At 46.1% G+C, this 23,701-nt stretch overlaps 1 pseudogene; it reads right to left on the bottom strand.

Annotated features, from left to right (window-relative positions):
- Window positions 1–17,583: 17,583 nt before the first annotated feature.
- Window positions 17,584–19,781, bottom strand: LOC129704380 (U5 small nuclear ribonucleoprotein 40 kDa protein-like; annotated as a pseudogene).
- Window positions 19,782–23,701: the final 3,920 nt, after the last annotated feature.

Here is a 23,701-nt window from a genome sequence, read left to right as displayed (position 1 = left end):
CCGAACGCACTATGGGAACTTCACTCGCCCCCCTGCAGGAACTATACAACAGGAGGTGCAACTCCAGAGCAAATAAAATCATGGGAGACCCCTTCCACCCCTGCAACGGACTGTTCCAGCTGCTACGGTCAGGCAAACGCCTCCGTTGCCATGCGGTGAGAACGGAGAGGTTGAGAAGGAGTTTCTTCCCAGAGGCAATTCGGGCTGTAAACGCCTATCTCACCAGGGACTACCTCTACTGAACGTTTTTCCTTCCATTATTTATTATGTAAAAGAATATGTGTGTTAGGATTGTGTTTATAATTTGTTGGTTGTTTTGTTGTTTGTCTTTTGCACAAAAGTCCGCGAGCATTGCCACTTTCATTTCACTGCACATCTCGTATGTGTATGTGACAAATAAACTTGACTTGACTTGACTTGACTTGGCATCGTGGGACAGGGCCTTTAAGCTCTTTTGCTAATTTAATGAAGGTTAATCGTCTAGTTTTCTGACAGTGATGGAGTGAGGGCAACACAGGGCCATTAATTTGTATATGATGGTGTTGATTCACATAGTTGTCCATTGTTAAGCTGGTACATTTGGTCGAACTATCCTGTTTAGCATGGTGGCGGTGTCGCACAGCATATTGGGGAGTGGATATACAAGAAATTGCAGATGCTGCTTTACAAAAAAGACTCAAAGTGCTGGAGGAATTCAGCAGGTCAAACAGCATCTCTGGAGAACATGGGAAGGTGACATTTTGGGTGGGGACTCTTCATTGATGAGCTTGTTGGAGACAATGTTATTAGTTCTTTTATCATTTGTTTTTTATCACTGGGTCCTCAAAACTAGAATATACCCTCAAAATATTGCTGGAGAAATCCTGGCCTGCGTTTGGCCTCACCGATATGTAGGAGTCCACACCAGGAACTGCAGATACAGTAGATGAGGTTGGAGGAGGTGCAAGTTAACTTCTGCCTCACCTGAAAGGACTGTCGGGTTCCTTGGATGGAGTCGAGGGAGGAGGTATAGGGACAGGTGTTGCATCTTCTGCAGTTACAGGGAAGGTACCTGGGGAGGGGGTGGTTTGGGTGGGAATGAATGAGTTAACCATGGAGTTGTGGAGGGAGCGGCCTCTGCGGAAGGCGGAAAGCGGTGGAGATGGGAAGATGTGATTAGTGTTGGGATCCCGTTGGAGGTGGTGAAAATATCAGAGGATTATGTGTTGTATGCGACGGTTGATGGGGTGAAAGGTGAGGATAGGGGGACTCTGTCTCTGTTGTGACCAGGGGAAGGGGGAGCAAGGGCGGAGCTGCAGGGTACCGAGGAGACTCGAGTTAGGGCCTCATCAATGATGGAAGAGGGGAACCCCCGTTCCCTAAAGAATGAGGTCATCTCCGGTCATCTGGTCGGGAACATCTCATCTTGGGCGCAATTGCGGCGTAGACGGAGGAATTAGGAGTAGGGGATAAAGTCTTTGCAGGAAGCAGGGTGGAAAGAAGTGTAGTCTAGATAGATGTGGGAGTCAATAGGTTTATAATAGATGCCAGTCGATAGTCTATCACCTGTGATGAGACAGTGAGACCGAGAAACAGTAGGGAGATGTCGGAGACGGTCCAAGTGAATTTGTGTGCCGGATGGAAGTTATTAGTGAAGTTAATGTAGTCTGTGAGTTCTGCATGGGTGCAGGATGTAGCCCTGATACTGTCATCAATGTACTCTAAACCTCTTATACACGCATGACATGCAGCCAAATACCAGTCTAACTCAATTTACAAGTCTTCAGACAACAGCACCGTAGTGGGGTCGGATATCAACTAATGACAGAAAGCAGATTGAGAACCTCGTAACCTGGTTGGTGCCAAGACACCAGCCTCTCCCTCAAAGTCAGCAAGACAAAGGAGATTGTGATTGCCGTCAGGAAGTGAAGCGGTACACACACCCTGGTAAACATTGATAGTGCTGAAGTAGAGATGGTCGATAGCTTCAAGTTCTTAGAATAACTATCACCAGCAATTTGTCCTGGACCAGCCACATCAAAGCTATGGCCAAGAAAGCAGACCAACGCCTCTACTTCCTGAGAAGACTTAAGGGCCTGTCCCATTTACATGTCCTCGTGGTCGTGTTGAGCCACGATGGTCCTGCGAAGGTCGGGCGCGATTACATGTGTACGCACAGTCGTCTGGAGCGCGTGACGTCATTTGAAGATGGACACAAAGCTGGAGTAACTCTTTGTGACTGGCAGCGTCTCTGGAGAGAAGCAATGGGTGACGTTTCGTGTCAAGACGCATCTTCAGTCTGAAAAGAAGGACCTTGACCCGAAACGTCATCCATTGCATTTTGTGTCTATCTTCAATTTTCTTGACCCCGCTCTTTTTTTAAATTTTTTATATGAAACTACTTTTATTCAAAAAATAAAAATAAACATAGAGTATGAACACAATCAAAGACTGCCTATGTTGACAGTTTACAAACAAACGATCATCAAATTAATATAACGTCAACTTTATCAACAAAACACTCGACCTCCAACGGCGACCAGCATTCACGGAAGGCCTCCAAAGTCCCCATGGACACCGCGTGTTCCCTCTCCAGGGACAGGCGGGCACGGACGTAGACCCGGAAAAAGCTCAAGCAATTTAAAAAACACTTAAACAAAATTATCAAATTAAAATATTAACATTTTTATCTTTATATATTCAACCTCCTGTGGTGACCAGCGTTCACAGAAGGCCTCCACAGTCCCCATGGACACCGCGTGCTCCTTTTATAGGGACACGCGAGCTCGGACGTAACCCCGGAAAAGGGGCAGGCAGCCGACCGCTGTGCGGCCATCGACTGCCGGCTGCCTGGACCCGCGAATGGCCATCTTGGCCAGGCCCAGGAGCAGACCAACAGGGAGACCTCCTCCTCCCTCCCATCCATCCCCCCTCAGTACCGAGTGCCCATAAATTAAAAGCGTTGGACTAAAATGTAGCTAAAACTTGAGGAGCAGCCCCTTCAGATACTCGAACAGTGGCTGCAACCTCTCACACTCTATGTACACATGGAACACGGTCTCTTCCTCACCGCAGAAATGACAAGCAGGGGAAGAGTCCGTGAACCGGCTCAAATACCTATTACAGGCCACGGCTTTGTGCAACACTCTCCACCCCAGGTCCCCGATGGGAGTAGAAGTGGGGGCTGATCCAGACCGCAACGGCCGTGAGCCCCAGGCTGAGCTCGGCGATCGTTTGCCCGCTTCTGCTGCTGTTGGAGGTGAGATGTTGCATCGCGCCAGGGTCTTGGGCCGGTCCCACTTTGTCGGTCAGTTACGCGACAGACCGGTGGCAAGCGAAGATTTCGTTCACTACAAACATTTCGGAGCCCCGCGCGATGTCGCACACAACTACATACCCCTTCTAAGTGGGATCAGCCCCGCACGGCCATAAGATGCCTGTGCGCCTCAACGCAACCACGTGGTCGCGTAATTTTCATGCCAAGGACTCGTAAGTGGGACAGGCCCTTTAGGAATTTCAACATGTCCCCAACAGCCATCACCTAATCCTGCAGGTGCACCATAGAAAGCCATAGAAAGCAGTTATCGGGATGCATCACAGCATGGTTTGAGAACAGATCCAATCCAAGATCACATGAAATTGTAGAGAATTGTGGACATAGTTCAGACCATCACACAGGCAGCCGCGACGAAAACTTGACACATGCATCTCTTTAAATTTGACCCCCCTCAACTTAAATCTATGTCCTCTGGTCGTCGACATAGCTTTGTACAGCATGGAAATAGGCCCTTTGGCCCAACATGCCCAAAGCAACCTAGATGCCCCATTTACATGTCCCACCTGCCCACATATAGCCAATGGCTCTCAAAACCACTCCCATCCATGAACCTGTAAATGTTGTAATAGTACCTGCCTCAGCTACCTCCACTGGCAACTCATACCACCACCCTCCCAACTCACCACCATCTATGTGAAAATGTCGCCCCTCAGGTTCCGATTAAATCTTTCCCCTCTCAGTTTAAACCTTGAACACATTCTCATCCTGATCATTGATATAAACCACAAATGTCAATGGGCCCAGTACCCATCCCCTGAGGCACACCATTAGTCACAGGCCTCCATTCCAAAAACAACCTTCCACTTTCACCTTTCCTTCCATGAAGCCAATTCCCTATCCTGTTGGCTAGCTCACCCTGGATCCCTGGTCTTTGGCATTTCCGGCCTGAGAATAAAGTTCTGACGGTTTACTGTTTATGCCTCTCATCATTTTATATGCTTCTATCAGGTCTCCCCTCAGCCTCCGACACTCCAGAAAACAACCAATGTTTGTCCAACCTCTCCTTCTGGTTACTACCCTCTAATTGAGGCAACGTTCTGGTAAACCTATTCTGCAGCCTCTCCTAAGCCTCCATATTCTTCCTGTAAAGGGGTGACTAGAACTGCACACAATACTCCAAATACGGCCTAATCATTGGGGCCCACTGAGAGACGGGCAATTGGTCACCTTCATTCCGAGTGCTGCTTCTCCACTGGCAGAGGAGGCACTTTTGCAGTGGTAGTGACCAGTCCCCACCCAGTCATGTTGGTGCCAGAGGGCTTTGTGAGTGTGGACTGATTCCGACTTGGATTAACCTTGTTTGGCCTGAATTGCTCATTGGACCCAAGCCCCAGGTTCTCTATGGGCTGTGGGTCCCACAAGGCCTGAGCCATGTCTCAGCACTGGCGTGAGTGGGGAAACATTTTTCTCTACGTGCTGCTCTTGCACACTCCACATTCTTGCCCTCACCTGCCATCTGGACATGCGGCTGTGGAAAGCATCTTATCCGGAAACATCACGATTTGGTTTGGGAACTGCTCTGCCCAGGACAAGAAGGCTCTGCAGAGAGTTGTGCGTTCGGCCGAACGCACTATGGGAACTACACTTGCCCCCCCTGCAGGAACTATACATCAGAAGGTGCAGATCCAGAGCCAACAAGATCATGGGGGACCCCTTCCACCCCAGCACTAGACTATTCCAGCTGCTATGGTCAGGCAAACGCCTCCGTTGCCATGCTGTGAAAAGGGAGAGGATGAGAAGGAGTTTCTTCCCGGAGGCTATTAGGACTGTAAACTCCTATCTCACCAGGGATTAACTTTACTGTACCATTTTACTGTTGTGGTGTCTTATTAAAATTGCTGCTTTTTTTCTTTTTTTCCTCCCACAAATATGTAATATGTGAATATGTGTTTCTGTCCCATTCTGTTGTGTAGTGTTTTTTTTGCTCAATCCGCAAGCATTGCCACTTTTCATTTCACTGCACTTCTCGTATGTGTATGTGACGAATAAACTTGACTTGACTTGATGCCGTGGCAGTCCGTCTTGCCCCCCCACAGTGAGGGGGGGGGGGGGGGGGGGGGCCCAATGATGGTCTCTGTACATGGGAGTCCTCCCCCTTTACATCGGGGATATGGGGTTGAGAGTGTTGCCCAGAGCTTTAATGTGTGACTGCCGTTAAGCCTGCTCATGGACTACTCTTCCACCTGCGGCCAGGAGCAGCTGCCTACCACGTGTACATGGGATGTGAGAGGCTGCAGCCCCTCTTCGAATACTTCAAGTAGTCAGGAGGTCGGTCAGGAGATCTCTTGGTCAATCTTGCTGGTAAGCCTGCCATTCATGGGTCATGGCAGCTGGCAGCCACGGTCTCTACTCAAGCTGACTGCCTGGCCCTCTTTCTTGGCTATCACCCATGCCTGGGTAGTACAGGCAAAAGCACTAGATGTCCACAGGAATTTTGACCGCTTTTCGGGACTGCTGGAATGCTTCCTGATGTGTAGGAAGGAACTGCAGATGCTGGGGTACACCAAAGATAGACACAAAATGCTGGAGTAACTCAGCAGGTCAGGCAGCATCAATTGTGGAAATGTATTCAGTGGGACAGGAGCAGCAGAAACATTGGGTAAGCCAAGAAGGTTGTGTTTATGGATTTTGGGGAGAAGATAAAACCTGGGCCATGTAGGGCTGGAGAACGATAAGGTTAGAGGCTGTGGAGGGCGGGCAGCCAAAAGTGATCAAATCAGAAATGGTGGTGAGATTATGGCCTGGTGCTCATCTGTGGGTCGTCAGTCTGAAGAAGGGTCTTGGCCCGAAACATCTCCCAGAGATGTTGCCTGTCCCGCTGAGTTACTCCAACATTTTGTGCCTATCTTAGATTAGAGGAGTGGTTCCCAACGTGGGGCGTACGCCCCACAGGGGGGCAATTTGATTTTTAAGGGGGGCAATTGAGCGCGACTGAGGAGGTCTGGGTCCAAATTTTCGATTTTTATTTTTTTGGATTTTCCATCAGGGAAACATATCATTATTATTATTATTTTAATACCACCTAATGTTTTTTTCTTTTTTTTTTTACAATTTTTTAGTAATTTCTTGCTCAGAACTTTAACTGTCTTTTGTTTATTTCATTTTTCTTTTTCATGGATGCCATGTTCTTTTGAAGCTTGTTTAAACCAAGGTATTGGCGTTTTAAGCTTCTTCAGCTGAAACGGTTCACTTTTTAAATGATAAAAATTATATATCGCCACGGGGGGGGGGGGGCATCAGGATTTTAGAGGTGATTAGGTGGGGCATGGCCAAAAAAAGGTTGGGAACCACTGGATTAGAGTAACAATGTTTTGTTTAGATACTTTTAGTATATTCTTTTTATGGATTGACTTAGAATAGTGTTTTAGTTATCTTTTTGCACCTGTAAATAGACTTACGACAAAATGGCCTCACCAAAGTCCTAAAGGCTGCAACATAATTTCCTAACTCTTAGACTCAATGTCCGACTGATGAAAGCAAGCATACCGTATGCCTGATTTACCAATCTATCTACTTGGGTTTCTATTCTCAGGGAGCTGTGGAGTTGAACACCAACATTGCGATCCAATGAGAGTAACAATAGAACCTTTTGAAAAGAATAGATATGGTTTAATTATTAACAAAGTTAACAATATTCCTGTGTAGAATTGTGTCAAATTTAATGCTGCCTGACCTGTTGGTTTAAACTGAAAAAAGACACAAAATGCTGGAGTAATTCAGCATCTCTGGAGAAAAGTAATAGGTGACATTTCGGGCGGAGACCCTTCTTCAGACAATATTCTAAATGAACAAATAGAATTGAGAACTCTTCACCTCAGAATTTCTCTTTGACAGAGAAGAAATTTTATTCATTTTCCCCATAACTATCAAATTACGCGGGTTCATGCCTTTCGAGCTAGCAGAGTACAAGAAGCATTAAGGGCCTGTCCTGCTTGGTGATTTTTTCAGCGACTGCCGGCATCATTGACTGACGTGTCAGGTCACTGAAAAAGTCGCGGCACGATGCGGCGTGACACGGCGTGATGACGTATTGACGCGCGATGTTTCCTCAAGTGTCGCAACATTCTTATTGTCGCCACTGGATTTTGAAATGTTCAAAATCTATCGGTGACCCTGATACATCAGTCAATGATGCCGGCAGTCGCTGAAAAAAATCGGCAAGTGGGACAGGCTCTGAACATTATGGAAGAACTGCACTTATGGAGTGACATGCAGGAATGGCGTAAGAAGGAACTACAGATGCAGATTTTAAATCGAAAATAGATACAAAGAGTTGGTGTGACTCAGCGGGTCAGACAGCATCCCAGGTGAAAAAGAATAGGTGACGGTTTGGGTCGAGACAACTTCTTTAGACTGGATGAAATAAATGCTTGTTGTAAGCACTGCCAAGAACACTTTATACTTATTATCATCCACTAAAAATGCATGCACTTCTGCTGGATCAATAACATCCTTTGTAGCTGTTGTTGTTTCATCAGATATAATAGCAAATGTCCAGAGGCACTGAGTTAAGAACTGTAGATCACCAGATCTGCCAGATCACCAATAATGCTGCCAGATCACCAATAAAGCAATAGATGAATCAGGATACATTTTGAAGGATGAATATGAAATCTTCCAAATGTATTGAATAAAATGCACAACAATTATTGACTCAGTCTATTTCCATACACCATTTCTGATGAATCAGCTGGCAATTTAGTGAAGGATATTTTTTGATCTTGAATTAAATCTTCTTCTAGCCATCCCCTGGTGATCCAGGATGACTTGCTTTCACACAGATTTGATGGTGTCTGAGGTCATTGTGGCACCAGATAGCACTGGAGATAACTGGAAGGAAGGTGGGCAGATTGTGACGTTGCACACTCCTTCTGTCTACTCTATGCCATTTTCAATGCTCCCTATCCACTTTGAACGATCATGACCCCAAGTCCATTAACAATTCCAAATAGAAATGGATCAAATAATTAGAATTACCCTTGATATAACATAGCCTGTCTCAACATCTTCGCAAATAATACTCTGAACATTGTGAATCCTATTGGGGAGCGAACATATGATATGAAAAATGTAATTTACATGATTTTTCAAGAAATGTAGCTTGGTCTCCAACCTGGTTGTATGAATATTGATTTCTCTAACTTCAAGTAACCCTTGAATCCCCTCTCTCCCCATCCCTCCTCCACCCAAGTTGCACCAGCTTCAGTCATCTTGCTGAGTCTCATTGTCTGTAACTCATTTTTAACCACAACTAACAATCGTTACTTTTTTGCATATCTTTCATTCATTGTTCTATATCTCTCTACATCACCATCTATATCTTTTGTTTCCCTTTCCCCAGACTCTCAGATTGAAGAAGGGTCTCAACCCGAAATGTCACCTATTCCTTGTAAATCCAATGTATTCATGAGAGAGTTAGATCTTATGACCTTTAGCACTTAGAGCTAATGGAATCAACGGATATGGGGAGAAAGCAGGAACATGGTGCTGATTCTGGATGATTAGCCATGATCATATTGATTGGTGGTGCTGGCTCAAAGGGCCAAATGGCCTACTCCTTCACCTATTTTCTATGTTTCCTTTACTCCAGAGATGTTGTCTGACCCGCTGAGTAACTCCAGCATTCCCTGTCTATCTTTAACCTGTTCTATACACTGATATTAGGCTAAGATTTGTTTTATTAATTTCTGGTAAAACAAAATCAGAAGAAATTGACCCACCAAGAAGCATGTTTCAGATCAAAAATGTTTCGTCAGAACTGGCAAATTGAGAAGGCAAGCATGTTTTAAATTGCAGAGGGGGGTGGGGAGAACAGAGCTTGCCGCAGCAGAGAAAGGAACAAAGTTGTCTAGGTAACAATGCCTGCAGGTGAAGGCAGAAGTGGTTTGGTTAAGAAATTGACAATGTTGCTCAGCCTGTTTTCCAATGTGATCCACACTGCATGCTGTATAGGTGGAGGGGGAAGGAAATGGAGGTCGAATCGGTAGAAAGGAAGGCAAACTTAATGCTGGCATTTATTTCAAGAGGGCTAGAATACCAAAACAGGGATGTAATGCTGAGGCTCTACAAGGTGCTGGTCAGGCCGCATTTGGAGTAATATGAGCAATTTCCTGCACCGTATCTGGGGAAGGATGTGCTCTGGAGGCTCTGGAGAGAGTCCAGAGGAGGATTACAAGAATGATCCCAGGAATGAGTGGGTTAACATATGATGAGCATTTGACAGCACTGGGCCTGTACTCACTGGTGTTTAGAAGAATGAGGGGAGAACTCATTGAAACGTACAGAATCGTAAAGGGCTTGGATAGAGTGGATTTGGAAAAGATGTTTCCACTAGTGGAAGAGTCTAGCACCAGAAGTCATAGCTTCAGAATTAATGGACGTTCCTTTAGGAAGGAGATGAGGAGGAATTTCTTTTGTCAAAGGGCGGTGAATCTGTGGAATTCTTTACCACAGAAGGCCAAGTCAATGGGTATTTTAAGACAGAGATAGCTGGATACTTGATTAGTACGGGTGTCAAGGGTTATGGGGAGAAGGCAGGAGAATGTGATTAGGAGGGAGAGATAGATCAGCCATGATTGAATGGGGGAGTAGACTTGATGGGCCGAATGGCCTAATTCTGCTCCTATCACATGACCTTATGACCTTACGAAGTGATCCCAATGCAACTAAAATTCATAATGTCTCTGCCCTCTCTCTCTGTCTCTGGCCTCTCTCTCTGTCTCTGCCCTCTCTCTGTCTCTGCCCTCTCTCCCTGTCCCCTCCCTCTCTGCCCCTCCTATTTCTCTGCTCCCCCCTCCCTCACTGCCCCTCCTCCCTCTCTGCTCCCCCCATCTCTCTCTGACCCCCCCATCCCTCTGCCCCATTCCCTCTCTACCCCCCTGCCTCTCTGCTCCCCCTCTCTGCCTACCCCCTCCCTCTCTACTCCCCTCCCTCTCTAGTGAGTGGTGAGTATTGGTACCTATGGGTGAGTGGTGGAGTATTGCTTTCGGGAACCAGCCCTCCCCATGACGCCGTGCGCCCCGGCCCCATCCCTTAAAATCTACACCCTCCCTCTCCCTCTCTACCCCCCCTCCCGCTCTAGCCACGCCTGCGGAGTTGGGGGCTTTGCGTGAGTGGGTAGGGCGGGAGATGGGGTAAACGGAGCAAATTAATAATATTAATATAATATCAAGGAGGGGGTAAGTGTGTGTGTCTGTGGGGGGTGGTTAGTGTGTGTGTGTGATGCCACAGGCCGCCCTCCCCTCCCCTCTACAACCACGCGTTGATGGGACAGGGCCCAACGGGTCCACCTTGGTCTTACCTATTATAACTCTGATCTTGTATGTGTATATATATACATCTATATACTTTTAAAATACTATGTGTGTGAGTGCGTGTGTGTGTGGGTGTATGTCATTTTTTTGCCTTTGATTCGTTACTCTGCGAAAACCAGACGCAAAAATACCGAGATTTTTACCATTTTGCTAGTGATTTTTCTTTTACATTCGCTGATCCACTCATTACATTTTTCATTTTTCTGTAAACATTTTTAATAAAATCCTCCCCCCCCCCCCCCCCCACTCACTCATTTTTCTCCTCCCGCTAGCCACCTTCTCATCGCGTGCCCCACGCGACCATATTGGCTGCTGCCGCCCAGCTCTCATCCCCTCACCCCACCCCGGCCCAGCCCGACTTTGTCACGCTGGAGGAAGCCAAAGATTGGCTGGTCCACCCGCTGCTTTTCGTCATCCTCGCTGGCGGCCCGCAGGCTCACTCAGGATCACGCCCCCCCCGCCCCCCCCCCCCCCCCGTACTCGGGGTCTGAAGCGCCGAAGATGCGAGGCCATGGAGCTGAGGCTCACTCTGAGGCCTCCCTCCCTTCTTAATATAATATCAATGGGGATCAAAGATTATAGAGGAGCAAGATAGACCACTCCTCGAAAAACGCGTAGTATGACGTGTGTGATCGTCGACGCCATTTTTCGAGGCATTTACTGGGCTTCCCCCACACTGTCATGGCGTCCTTATCTAAATTTCATCTCACTGCTCTGCTATCAAGTATTCTAATCATAAATCTAAACGACCCGACCTGTCATTCTTTAGGTTCCCCAATAAAAAAGAAAGGTGAGAAAATATTTTTATTATTTTCAGTCGATATTCTGTCGTGAAAATGTTATTTTCTGTTCTCCCATCAACGGCCATTGGGAAACTGGGTTTGTCGGTACATTAGAAAGTTATTAGACTTATTTTTAATAGTTCTTTACTCACCACAATAATAAAGACAATTTTAACACTTCTGTACGTTTTTGGTTTTGTTTTGTAAGGGATTAGTCTCCACAATATGGCCCGCGGACACATTAGGTCCAGTGACCAGGAGATTTATCGAGCTCAGATTCAAGTCCGAGAATGGGCGGCTGTTACCCATTATATTCCTCGAACATAGGGACATAGCAAACAACACTCACATACATACAAGACATCACAAGCAAAGATCACAAGCCCGCTGTGAAGAAGGGTGCAATCAAATATTATATAACTCTGCTCTATCATCTTTGGGTGCAATGGTGGGTCGGGGGGTTCGGTGGCGGCGGCCGCAATCAAAGATACTAGTGGAGCTCTGCTCTATAATCTTTGGTCGGAATGGGACGGCTGCGCGTTATAATGTGCTATCGTTCCACTCTCCCTCTCCCCCTTCTCCCTCTCCCCCTTGTCCCTGTCCCCTTCTCCCTCCCCCCTTCTCCCTGTCCCCCCCTTCTCCCTCCCCCTTCTCCCTCTCCCCCTTCTCCCTCTCCCCCCTTCTCCCTCTCTTCTCTCGATCTCTCTCTCCCCTCCTCTCGATCTCTCGCTCCCCTCTCTTCTCTCGATCTCTCTCTCTCTCTCTCTCTCTCCCCCTCTCTTCGCGATCTCCCTCCCTTCCCTCTCTCCCTCCCTTCCATCTCTCCCTCCCTTACCTCTTCGTGAGAGTTGGCAGCTCTGCTATGCCTTGGGTCCAAAAGAGGATAGATAGAAAATACTTAATGGTCTTTGTAAGAAGATTTTAATAAGCTCTTCTACATTTAAGGTAAATTGACATATTAGAGGCAAAACGCATTTTCAATATACAGGTCTCTCCACACAACTGAAAACAATTGCATTTAAGTGATATATCATCCATTGTTCAGGCAAGTAGCACTAGGTTACAATAAACTTCCTACATATTCCAGGAATTCATCTCATAAAAATGGGAGAGGCTTAAATGCATTGTAAAATCATAAATCCATGTTGACTTGGACTAATCCTTTTACTGCTATCCAAATGCCCCATTATTACATCTTTAATAATTGACTCCAGCATCTTTCACACCACCAAAGTCAGGCTAACTGGTCTGTAATTCCCCGTTTTCTCTCTCGCTCCTTTCTTGAAAAGTGGGATAGCATTAGCTATCCTCCAATCCACAGGAACTGATCGTAAATCTATTGATCGTTGGAAAATAATAGAAACATAGAAACATAGAAATTAGGTGCAGGAGTAGGCCATTCGGCCCTTCGAGCCTGCACCGCCATTCAATATGATCATGGCTGATCATCCAACTCAGTATCCCGTACCTGCCTTCTCTCCATACCCTCTGATCCCCTTAGCCACAAGGGCCACATCTAACTCCCTCTTAAATATAGCCACTGAACTGGCCTCGACTACCCTCTGCGGCAGAGAGTTCCAGAGATGCACCACTCTCTGTGTGAAAAAGGTTCTTCTCATCTCGGTTTTAAAGGATTTCCCCCTTATCCTTAAGCTGTGACCCCTTGTCCTGGACTTCCCCAACATCGGGAGCAACCTTCCTGCATCTAGCCTGTCCAACCGCTTAAGAATTTTGTAAGTTTCTATAAGATCCCCTCTCAATCTCCTAAATTCTAGAGAGCATAAACCAAGTCTATCCAGTCTTTCTTCATAAGACAGTCCTGACATCCCAGGAATCAGTCTGGTGAACTTTCTCTGCACTCCCTCTATGGCAATAATGTCCTTCCTCAGATTTGGAGACCACAACTGTACGCAATACTCCAGGTGTGGTCTCACCAAGACCCTGTACAACTGCAGTAGAACCTCCCTGCTCCTATACTCAAATCCTTTCGCAATGAAAGCTAACATACCATTCGCTTTCTTCACTGCCTGCTGCACCTGCATGCCTACTTTCAATGACTGGTGTACCATGACACCCAGGTATCGCTGCATCTCCCCTTTTCCTAATCGGCCGCCATTTACATAATAGTCTGCTTTCCTGTTTTTGCCACCAAAATGGATTACCTCACATTTATCCACATTATACTGCATCTGCCAAACATTTGCCCACTCACCCAGCCTATCCAAGTCACCTTGCAGCGTCCTAGCATCCTCCTCACAGCTAACACTGCCCCCCAGCTTAGTGTCATCCGCAAACTTAGAGATGTTGCATTCAATTCCTTCGTCCAAATCATTAATAGAACCATTGTTTCTGAATTAACAATGTCACTAGTCACTGCCTGCCTAATGAAGAACTCAGCCATATTATGGTCACTCTTGCCCAAGGGGGCACGTACAACAAGATTGCTAACTAACCCTTCCTCATTACTCAATACCCAGTCTAAAATAGCCTGCTCTCTCGTTGGTTCCTCTACATGTTAATCATATGTATAAATATATATGTATGTGTATATATATGCATGTATGTGTATATATGCATGTATATGTATATGTGTGTATATATGTATGTATATATATGTTTATATGTGTGTATGTATGCATACAAATGTATCCATATGTATGTGTGTATTTGTATGTGTGCATATGTATGTGTATACGTATGTATGTATGTGTATATATGTGTGTGTGTATATATGTGTGTATAAATATATATATGCATATATATATTATTACTATATAATTATATATATAATTGCCTTTATGGTTTATGTATATCATCTTACAAGACAAATAAATTAATAGTGATTATTTAAATCAAAGTTGCTTCTGATCCATGAGAATAAACTTAACTATCTCTAACTTGCCTCTCACATACAGACACACATTCATATAAATATATATAATATGTACACGTTAAATTTAATTTTGTGCAGTGTGTGTTAAAGCAATACAATGCAAGGGAAACTACACAAAGGAGGGGGCTGTTCCCGCTACAAGATACTCGAGGATCTTTGCTTTGGATCAAAGATTATAGCGGAGCTCTATAATCTTTGCTTTGGATCACAGCGGGTGGCATACCGGAAGTCGCGTGTCGCATTAAAAAATGGCGGCCGTGACGTTCCGTCACGTACTACACGCCAGTCCATTGGATTTCGGAGGAGTGGTCTATCTTGCTCCTCTAGGATCTTTGCCCAGCACGTCCGCCCTCATCTACCGGAGCCTCTCCTCACGCCAGAGCACCCACGGCCCCAGAGTCAAAGATCTTATAGCGAAGCAAGATAGGCTACTCCTGCTAAATGCAATGGACTGACGTGTAGTACGCTATGGAGGGGATCATGGGCATTTTTCCACGCCCATTTTAGCAACCTGAGCCTACCTAACCCGACCCGACTCGCACTGTAATCAATGTTGCGGGGCAACAGTTTGTGTGGGTCAGATTCATAAATCTGTCAGTTCAAACTTCTTGTCAAGAATAAAATTTGATTCTGGTAATTGTCTTTTTTAATGTTTTTTAAATCATTTCTTTTGAAATGGCTCACAATGGCTTCGCTATAAGATCTTTGGGGGTGGTTACCGTTTGTGTGAGAGGTTGGTTAGTGTGTGTGTGTGACGCCTCAGGCCGACCCCTCCCCACACAACCACGCGTTGCGGGAACAGACCCAACGGGTCTGCACTTGGCCTAGTGAAAAAACTACGCGGTAACGATAAAATATTTACATATTCCTGTTGACATTTTTCCCGTTCAAAATAACCTTATCTGAAAATTTCATGCTTTATTTCTCGACATTGCTGAAAATGTTTAAAAATATCAAAATACTTGAAATTTAAACGAGCAGCTCTCGCTGATGACGTCACTATGGGTCTGCTCGGCGTCGCCTCGGGTCCGATGAGTGAGTGGTGGAGTATTGCGTTCAGGAACCAGCCCTCCCCTGTGACACCATGCTCCCCACCCCTCAAACACCACCCCCTCCCTCTCCCTCTCTACCCCCTCACCCTCCCTCTCTATCCCCTCACCCTCTCCCTCTCTACCCCCTCTCCCTCTCCCTCTCTAGCCACTCCTGCGCAGTTGGGGGCTATACGTGTGTGGATAGGATGGGGGATGGGATAAAAGTAGCGAATTAATAATCTATATTACTAAAAGTCTGATCTTGACCACTTCCTGTTGTTCTGTATATTGATTTTAGAAAAAACGCTGCCACTTGCGGCTGTGATTTTTGGCCATCTCACTCAGAGTCCCCCTCCGCTGCGCAGGACAAGAGGATTTTTCCCATCAAAGAAAAATAAAAGAGTTTATGGTTTCATAACTGTGAAAAAACTGCAAAAAAACATACTTAAATTCTGGAAAAAGATAACAGTCCCCACAGTGAAGATGTGGATCACAGAAATGACTGGGACACTACATCTAGAAAATATAAGGCTTGTCCTGACTGACAAACCAGATCAATTTTCCAAAATATGGTCTACTTTTATTGAATTTCTTTAACAACATAATGGTTGAACACAAACTCAAAACCGACGCTAGGGTCGGGTGATCGGGCGTATGCAAGGGCAGTGGGATATATCTCCACTTCTTTCACTTCTTTGTTAATTCTGGGGTTTTTCTTTTTTCTTTTTCGTGTCTTTCTCGAAATTCTTTCTTTTCTCTTTCTTTTCTTCTTTACCTTTTTTCCTTTTTAGTTATTAGTTTATAAAATATTAAAATTGAAGCAGTATGACAATTGTATAACTGTTATGTCGATTACTTTCTCTTTGTACAATTGCTTCTAATAAAATAAATATAAAAAAAAGAAAAAGAAAAGATAAAAAAAGAAAAAATTATTAGTGTTTAAAAAATATTGAGATTCTCTCTCCTGAAGGCCACACCCCTTCCGGAGGGACTTTAAAACCCAGAAGTGTTGAGCGCCTCAGTCAGTCTCTGCAAGATGGGGGAGCGAGAGGGTCACGTCTCTCAGTCTGAGCTGTGAATAAACACACATGTCTACTAAACTGTGAGTGGTTTTACTGACCTGTCAGTGCCCTTAATGTGGTTTGAAAATATAGTTTGGAAATGGTAAAGCTGTGTTGCCTTTGGTTTGGAAATGCTAAAGCTGTGTTGCCTTTGGTTTGGAAATGCTAAATCTGTGTTGCCTTTGGTTTTGAAATGCTAAATCTGTGTTGCCTTTGGTTTGGAAATGCTAAAGCTGTGTTGCCTAATTAAAGTTGCCTTGCCTAATTAAAGTTGCCTTGCCTAATTAAAGTTGCCATGCCTAATTAAAGTTGTCTTGCCAGCTATATAATTAAAAGTCTAATCTTGACCACTTCCTGTTTTCGCTTTATATTGATTTTAGACAAAACGCAACCACGTACGGCTGTGATTTATGGCCATCTTAGTCAGAGGCCTCCCCCACTCATCAGGTGCCGAGGATTTTTCCCATCGATGAAAAGTAAAAGAGTTATTAGTGTTTAAAATATGTTGAGATTCTCTCTCCTGTCAATCACGTCATGAAGGAATGCCCCTTCTGGTGGGAGGGGGAGGGACTATAAAACCCAGAAGTGTGGGCGTGGCCGAGACTCTGCAAAATGGGGGAGGGAGAGGTCACGACTCGCTGTCTTTAGTGGCTTTGCACCCTGCTTGAAATGGTATGAAACTGCACTTGAATTTGGTGGCCTTGCACCCTGCTTGAAGTGCGAAGAAACTGCATTTGAATTTGGTGGCCTTGCACCCTGCTTGAAATGGAATTTCAAAGAATAGCCATGAGTCAACTACCAGCCCACCAGCCGTGAGTGAGTGAGCTGCCAGCACAACAGGCTTGAGTGACTGAGCCGCCAGCCCAAGAATCCATTTGGCCCACAATGTCCATACTAGCCCTCTGGAAACCAGTCGCTTCAGCCCACAACACCCATACTAGCGCTCCAGAAAGCCCCCCTCTCCCCACTGGCCTCCAATATTGGAATTGGTCCCATCTCCTCAACCGCGCGTTCAGGGGACGGGACCCAACGTATCCCCCTTGGTCTAGTATATATGCGTGTGCGTGTGCGCGTGTGCGTGTGCGTGTGTGTGTGTGTGTGTGTGTGTGTGTGTTCTTTTCGTGTCCATCTTGTTGCAAATGTTGACCTCGCTGTCATCGTCCGTCCTGAAAACGACGCAAGCTTCCGGCGACAATTAGCGGAAGCCACCGCTTGTCGCAATAGATGATGGTGGTAGGTAATTGAAAGGTACTTTCAGTTTCCAGCCACGCGAAGTGGACGCTTCTGCTATCTGGCCCTGATATGTCTGTATGCATGTATGTGTATATGTATATGTGCACACACTGAACTTTTTTCTTGGTCATTATATTGTTTACAGTGTACTATGTTTACATGTTCTGTTGCAGTAAGTAAGAATGTAATTGTTCTATCTGGGACATGTGACAATTAAACTCTTGACTCTTGAGGTATCTGCTAGCTGGTAACCACTTGTTTTAGATCATCGCACCATGCCAGGTTATACCTGTGTGAAATGTTATTATGTGCCAATCTTTACACGGGACTGCATGTTGGGCTTCCCTTGATTAATCATCATGGAGCTTTTCAACATGAAAACAGGCCCTTTGGTCCAACTTGTCCATGCTGTCCAAGTTGCCTGAGCAAGTCCCATCTGGCCCATATCCCTCCAATTTCTATCCATGTCATGTCCAAGTGTCTTTTAAATGTTGTAATTGTACCTGCCCCCATCACTTCCTCTGACAGCACTTCACTCCGTGAGAAAAATCACCTTTTAGGTTTATTTTTAATCTTTCCTATCTCACCTTAGACCTATGCCATCGAATTTTAGATTCCCCAGGAAAAGACAGGCTATTCATCTTACCGATACGATACGATAGAACTTTATCTATCCCAGGAGGGAAATTGATCTGCTAACAGTCATAAAAACACAGTGATGAGGAAAAACGTTTTCACCCAGAGAGTTGTGACTCCGTGGAATTCTCTGCCTGTGGAAGGAGTGGAGGCGATTCTCTGGATGCTTTCAAGAGAGAGTTAGACAGGGCTCTTAAAGATAGCGGAGTCAAGGGATATGGGGATAAGGCAGGAACGGGTTATTGATTTTGGATGATCAACCATGATCACAATGAATGGTGGTGCTGGCTCGAAGGACCGAATGGCCTACTCCTGCACCTATTGTCTATTGTTATGCCAATCCACACATACAACATCATAATATTATGGCCAACAAGATTGTCCCAATGGTCAGTCCCCAGTGCACCACAGTTGTCCACCATCCTCCCGGCTTCCTGGTTGTGGTCAGCAAGGTTGATGATGTTCTCCTTTACTTCAATCAGGGTCAAACCAGTCACTTATTCTGTATGACCACGCATGGTACAAATTAACTTGTTTTGTTGGAAGTCTCAAACCTTAATGCCATCATCGATACCACCAGAGATAATCTGATCGCTTGTGTCATTAAACGTTGCTGCCAATACTTGGTATGTGTTGTGAAATGTATGGATTGCAGCCTTCTTCCGAATGTCCCATTGCTTCACTATTTCGTTGTCGCTTCCTGTACAGACCAACCGTGGCCCCCGTCGGGCTGGATAACATGAATTCACGAAGATGTGTGACCTTTAAGTCTCATGATTCTTTCACCTATTTCAGTCCCACACTGCTACAGTTTTGTCTGGTGATGCTGTAAAAAGCATGCTGCCATCTGTGTTATAATGCAATTCTATCACTGCTCCAATGTAGCATAATTATCGCAGTCCCCATATACATTCCAAAACAATACGCATCGATCAAATCCTGCAGATGCCAGTGGTGATCCATTCAGGTGAAATTTACAACAATAAATTCCTCCCTCGTTGACCGTTAAAAGCATTAGAGGAGCTTGAAGATGCGAGGTTCTTGGTCCTGCCTGCAGCATGAACTGCTGCGGGCTCCCCTGCACCGAGGGCAGCAGCTTGTTGCTGGGGTCCTTGGCCTGCACCAGCGCCATCTCGTTTGCTATTTCTTTTTACCAAACTTTTTCTATTGTATTCGTCAGATCCTGCCGACTACGCCAATTGTTTCAAGGGAACAGGTTCAAGGATCTGACCATTAGAACAGAAAAAGGCTCGCTCGTCTGTTTAGTTACAAATCCGTTTTATTGGCAAGAGAGAACCAAAACAATATTTGTCTTGATATGTGCGTGGTCCAGTTTACAGCAGCACACCTCTCTCTCTCTCTCGCTGCCTCTGTCCGCGGCGTTGATTGCGACTCAGCCCGTTGGAGAACTTCTCGCGTACATGAACTCTCTTCTGGCTTCCTGGTGCCTGCCTTAAACAGGCAAGAAATCAACGGTTGAAATAACCACCGGAAAGTCTTGGCCAATAGCACTGCTCCCAAATTCAAACTATAACCAATGGCAAGGGACTGCATCCGAGCGAGGTGCCCCCCCCCCCCCCCTCCCCTCCACTTTGGGAACGAACTGCTATTAACCGCAGACTTGGCGCGTAAATCAATACACACAACGCTGCCGGTTTGGCGCGCAAAGGTTTAAATAGAGCGCTGTCGGCTGCAGCGCTATGGCTTCAAATACAGCATGGTCGGCCGCAGTGTCATGGGCGTTAAACATAGCGCCAAGACCACAGTGCAATGGGTCACAGACTGTATGGGCAAAATTCTCGTATAACGCCCACGGCAGAAGTGGGAGGAGTTATACAGTTTGATCGCCACAGGGAAGAAGGATCTGTTTAAGAAAGAACCGCAGATGCTGGTAAAATCGAAGGTAGATACAAAACGCTGGAGAAACTCAGTGGGTGAGGCAGCATCTCTGGAGAGAAGGAATAGGCGATGTTTCGGATCGAGACCCTTCTTCAGAAGAAGGATCTCCTGTGGCGTTCTGTACAGCATATTGGTGGAACCAGTCTGTTGCTGACAGTACTCCTCAGGTTCAGCACTGTGTGAATGAACCCATGGCCTTCATGATTTTATAAACCACTGTAAAGTCACCCTTCATCCTCTCATGCTCCAGGGGGAAAAGACCCAGCCTATTCCGCCTGTCTTTATAACTCAAATCTTCGAGTAACATCCTTGTATGTCTTTTGCACTTGTTCCACTTTAATGTCATCCTTACTGTAGATGGGCGAGCAGAACTGTACACAGGTAAGTCTCGCCAAAGTCCTGTACAGCTGCGACATAACATCCCAAATTAGATGCTAGTTTACACCCAAAATAGACACAGAATGGAATAATTTATTGTCACATGTGACAAGTCTCAGTGAAATTCCTTGCTTGAATACCCAAGGTATGCAAATAGTCGCCACATAAAGGACACTGGCAAAGTTACAAAGTATTTGCCCCTATGTCCTCCTGTGTTCCCCCCCCCCCCCCACTCCCCACCCCCTCCCCCCTCGCCACACTGCAGTCCCCCCATGGCGGGTCTTCCATTGTTCTTCCCCCTCCCGCTCCACGGCGTTTACCCGCACCTTCATCGACTGCCAAATGCAGGTTGACTGATGAAGCTTCACCGCCGCCACTGAGGCTCCACCACCACCGAGGCCCCATTGCGCTGCCGAGGCTCCACCAACCCAGGCACGCTTCCTCGCCCGGCTTCTCCGCCGACTCCTGGGAGGCGATAATGGAGCAACTCAAGAGGACAGTCAGCATCTCTGTAGAGAAGGAATGGTGACGTTTTGGGTCAAGACCCGTCTTCAGACAGAGGGTCAGGGTAGAGGGAGATTTGAGATATGTGAAAATGACAGATCAAAACAACAGTAGGAAATGTAGAAAGGTTGATTGTTAGCAGGGGGAAGCTGACAACAAAGCATACCATTAGAAAAATTAATCAGGGGGACAGTGAAATTAGTCAGAGAACTGGGATGGGGAGAGATTGGAAAGCAAGGGTTACTTGAAGGTAGAGAATTCAATATTCATACTGAAGGTAGACACAAAAAGCTGGAGGAACTTAGCAGGATAGGCAGCATCTTTGCACAGAAGGAATGGGTGACGTTTCGGGGCGAGTCTGAAGAAGGGTCTCAACGCGAAATGCCACCCATTCCTTCTCTCCAGAGATGCTGCCTGTTCTGTTAAATTACTTGAACTTTTTGTGTCTATCCTCAGTTTAAAACAGCATCTGCAGTTCCTTCTTACACACTCAATGTTCATACCGCTGGGTTGTAAGCTGCCCAAACAAAATATAAGGTGCCGTTCGTCCGATTTGCATTGGGCCTCACTCTGACAATGGAGGAGGCCCAGGACAGAGAGGTCAGTGTGGGAATGTGAGGGGGAGTTAAACTGGGAGACTGGAACAGGGAGACTGTATACGCCAAGACGGACTGAGCAGAGCTCCACTAAATACACTGACCGATGAAGGCAGGTGTGCCAAATCTCTTCTTCACTACCTTGCCTAGCCGACCCGCCACTTCCATGGAAGTATGGAGCTGCAGGTCCATGTCTATATTTTACATCACTTCCCATGGCCCTACCATTTGTGTTGTATGATTTCTCTTGCTTTTTATCTTTATAATCTCTCTGCTTTGCCTTCAGCTCAGCTTTGAAACACTTTATGTGGAGGAAGAAACTGCAGATGCTGGTCTACAGTCTGAAGAAGGGTCTCGACCCGAAACGTCAACCATTCCTTCTCTCCAGAGATGCTGTCTGACCCAAAGATAGACACAAAATGCTGGTAGACATAAATGCTGGAGAAACTCAGCATTTCTCCAGCATTTTTGTCTACCTTCGACTTTCCAGCATCTGCAGTTCCTTCTTAAACACAAAATGCTGGAGTAACTCAGCGGCGTAACAGGCAGCGTCTCTGGAGAGACGGAATGGAGAGAGGGACGTTTCGGGTCGAGACCCTTCTACAGAGTCCCAGGGGAGAGAGAGACTAGGGATAATATAGAAACATAGAAAATAGGTGCAGGACGAGGCCATTCAGCCCTTCGAGCCAGCACCGCCGGTCATTGTGATCATGGCTGATCATCCCCAATCAATAACCCGTGCCTGCCTTCTCCCCATATCCCTTGATACCACTAGCCCCTAGAGCTCTATCTAACTCTCTCTTAAATCCATCTAGTGATTTGGCCTCCACTGCCCTCTGTGGCAGTGAATTCCACAAATTCACAACTCTCTGGGTGAAAACGTTTTTTCTCACCTCAGTCTTAAATGGCCTCCCCTTTATTCTAAGACTGTGGCCCCTGGTTCTGGGCTCGCCCAACATTGGGAACATTTTTCCTGCATCTAGCTTGTCCAGTCCTTTTATAATTTTATATGTTTCTATAAGATACTCCCTCATCCTTCTAAACTCCAGTGAATACAAGCCTAGTCTTTTCAATCTTTCCTCATATGACAGTCCCGCCATTCCAGGGATCAATCTCGTGAACCTACGCTGCACTGCCTCAATCACAAGGATGTCCTTCCTCAAATTAGGAGGCCAAAACTGTACGCAATACTCCAGATGTGGTCTTACCAGAACCCTATACAACTGCAGAAGAACCTCTTTACTCCAATACTGAAATCCTCTTGTTATGAAGGCCAACATTCCATTAGCTTTAGAAACATAGAAACATAGTAAATAGGTGCAGGAGGAGGCCATTCGGCCCTTTGAGCCAGCACCGCCATTCGTTGTGATCATGGCTTATCGTCCCCTATCAATAACCCGTGCCTGCCTTCTCCCCATATCCCTTGATTCCACTAGCCCCTAGAGCTCTATCTAACTCTCCTAGCTCTCCTAACTTTCTAAGGTATGAAAACAGGAGATCAAAGGGGGTGATGATCCAAGGAAACTGTAGGATAAGAGTTACTCCAGCATTTAGTGTGTACATTGGGTGAGGAGACCTGAAGCAACCTGACATTGAAGCAACAGTTCCAGGACAAGGGGTCACGGTTTAAGGACAAAGCAGAAATCGTTTAGGACTGAGATGAGAAAAACATTTTTTACACAGAGAGTGGTGAATCTCTGGAATTCTCTGCCACAGAATGTAGTTGAGGCCAGTTCATTTGCTGTATTTAAGTGGGAGTTAGATGTGGCCCTTGTGGGGATCAGGGGGTATGGAGAGAAGGCAGGTATGGGATACTGAGTTGGATGATCATATTGAATGGCAGTGCAGGCTCCAAGGGCCGAATGGCCTACTCCTGCACCTATTTTCTAAGTATCCATGTTTGTGAGCAGGTCCAGGGCACCTTGTGCGCCTCCCAGTGGTCACCCGGGGATGTCACAGAGCCAGGGCAAGGCAAGGTGTGTGATTGGTGGGGGGTGTGGGTGGTGAGGGCGGTGATTGGGCCGCGGGTGTGTGGGCGGGGCGGGTCGGGCAGTATAAG

Source organism: Leucoraja erinacea, chromosome 15 (genome assembly GCF_028641065.1).
Source record: "Leucoraja erinacea ecotype New England chromosome 15, Leri_hhj_1, whole genome shotgun sequence".
NCBI classification, from domain to species: Eukaryota; Metazoa; Chordata; class Chondrichthyes; order Rajiformes; family Rajidae; genus Leucoraja; species Leucoraja erinaceus.
Note: the sequence above shows the minus strand (reverse complement) of the source record. Positions and strands in the feature narration are given on the sequence as shown.